We start from the raw sequence: 3074 nt of genomic DNA on the forward strand, positions 1-3074 counted from the left end.
TTTTGAGTGCAACTCACTCATATACTATGTACTACACTGTGCGTTTCTCATATTCTAAGTTTTTCAGTGCAACTCACTCATATACTATGTACTACACTGTGCGTTTCTCATATTCTAAGTTTTTCAGTGCAACTCACTCATATACTATGTACTACACTGTGCGTTTCTTATATTCTAAGTTTTTCAGTGCAACTCACTCATATACTATGTACTACACTGTGCGTTTCTTATATTCTAAGTTTTTCAGTGCAACTCACTCATATACTATGTACTACACTGTGCGTTTCTTATATTCTAAGTTTTTCAGTGCAACTCACTCATATACTATGTACTACACTGTGCGTTTCTTATATTCTAAGTTTTTCAGTGCAACTCACTCATATACTATGTACTACACTGTGCGTTTCTTATATTCTAAGTTTTTCAGTGCAACTCACTCATATACGAAGTACTACACTGTGCATTTCGTGTAATGCGATTTTTTCAGTAAATTCTAAGTTTTTCAGTGCAACTCATTCATATACTATGTACTATATGTGCGTTTCTTATATTCTAAGTTTTTCAGTGCAACTCACTCATATACTATGTACTACACTGTGCGTTTCTTATATTCTAAGTTTTTCAGTGCAACTCACTCATATACTATGTACTACACTGTGCGTTTCTTATATTCTAAGTTTTTCAGTGCAACTCACTCATATACTATGTACTACACTGTGCGTTTCTTATATTCTAAGTTTTTCAGGGCAACTCACTCATATACTATGTACTACACTGTGCGTTTCTTATATTCTAAGTTTTTCAGTGCAACTCACTCATATACTATGTACTACACTGTGCGTTTCTTATATTCTAAGTTTTTCAGTGCAACTCACTCATATACTATGTACTACACTGTGCATTTCGTGTATTGCGGGTTTTTCAGTAAATTCTAAGTTTTTCAGTGCAACTCATTCATATACTATGTACTATATGTGCGTTTCTTATATTCTAAGTTTTTCAGTGCAACTCACTCATATACTGTGTACTACACTGTGCGTTTCTTATATTCTAAGTTTTTCATTGCAACTCACTCATATACTATGTACTACACTGTGCGTTTCTTATATTCTAAGTTTTTCAGTGCAACTCGCTCATATACTATGTACTACACTGTGCGTTTCTTAAATTCTAAGTTTTTCAGTGCAACTCACTCATATACTATGTACTACACTGTGCGTTTCTTATATTCTAAGTTTTTCAGTGCAACTCACTCATATACTATGTACTACACTGTGCATTTCGAGTAATGCGGGTTTTTCTATAAATTCTAAGTTTTTCAGTGCAACTCATTCATATACTATGTACTATATGTGCGTTTCTTATATTCTAAGTTTTTCAGTGCAACTCACTCATATACTATGTACTACACTGTGCGTTTCTTATATTCTAAGTTTTTCAGTGCAACTCACTCATATACTATGTACTACACTGTGCGTTTCTTATATTCTAAGTTTTTCAGTGCAACTCACTCATATACTATGTACTACACTGTGCGTTTCTTATATTCTAAGTTTTTCAGTGCAACTCACTCATATACTATGTACTACACTGTGCGTTTCTTATATTCTAAGTTTTTCAGTGCAACTCACTCATATACTATGTACTACACTGTGCATTTCGTGTAATGCGGGTTTTTCAGTAAATTCTAAGTTTTTCAGTGCAACTCACTCATATACTATGTACTACACTGTGCGTTTCTTATATTCTAAGTTTTTCAGGGCAACTCACTCATATACTATGTACTACACTGTGCGTTTCTTATATTCTAAGTTTTTCAGTGCAACTCACTCATATACTATGTACTACACTGTGCGTTTCGTATATTCTAAGTTTTTCAGTGCAACTCACTCATATACTGTGTACTACACTGTGCGTTTCTTAAATTCTAAGTTTTTCAGTGCAACTCACTCATATACTATGTACTACACTGTGCGTTTCTTATATTCTAAGTTTTTCAGTGCAACTCACTCATATACTATGTACTACACTGTGCGTTTCTTATATTCTAAGTTTTTCAGTGCAACTCACTCATATACTATGTACTACACTGTGCGTTTCTTATATTCTAAGTTTTTCAGTGCAACTCACTCATATACTATGTACTACACTGTGCGTTTCTTATATTCTAAGTTTTTCAGTGCAACTCACTCATATACTATGTACTACACTGTGCGTTTCTTATATTCTAAGTTTTTCAGTGCAACTCACTCATATACTATGTACTACACTGTGCGTTTCTTATATTCTAAGTTTTTCAGTGCAACTCACTCATATACTATGTACTACACTGTGCGTTTCTTATATTCTAAGTTTTTCAGTGCAACTCACTCATATACTATGTACTACACTGTGCGTTTCTTATATTCTAAGTTTTTCAGTGCAACTCACTCATATACTATGTACTACACTGTGCGTTTCTTATATTCTAAGTTTTTCAGTGAAACTCACTCATATACTATGTACTACACTGTGCGTTTCTTATATTCTAAGTTTTTCAGTGCAACTCACTCATATACTATGTACTACACTGTGCGTTTCTTATATTCTAAGTTTTTCAGTGCAACTCACTCATATACTATGTACTACACTGTGCATTTCGTGTATTGCGGGTTTTTCAGTAAATTCTAAGTTTTTCAGTGCAACTCATTCATATACTATGTACTATATGTGCGTTTCTTATATTCTAAGTTTTTCAGTGCAACTCACTCATATACTATGTACTACACTGTGCGTTTCTTATATTCTAAGTTTTTCATTGCAACTCACTCATATACTATGTACTACACTGTGCGTTTCTTATATTCTAAGTTTTTCAGTGCAACTCGCTCATATACTATGTACTACACTGTGCGTTTCTTATATTCTAAGTTTTTCAGTGGAACTCACTCATATACTATGTACTACACTGTGCGTTTCTTAAATTCTAAGTTTTTCAGTGCAACTCACTCATATACTATGTACTACACTGTGCGTTTCTTATATTCTAAGTTTTTCAGTGCAACTCACTCATATACTATGTACTACACTGTGCG

The sequence above is a fragment of the Mus caroli genome, unplaced genomic scaffold, assembly GCF_978045245.1.
Source record: "Mus caroli unplaced genomic scaffold, Mus_caroli_1 scaffold_25, whole genome shotgun sequence".
Taxonomy (NCBI): domain Eukaryota; kingdom Metazoa; phylum Chordata; class Mammalia; order Rodentia; family Muridae; genus Mus; species Mus caroli.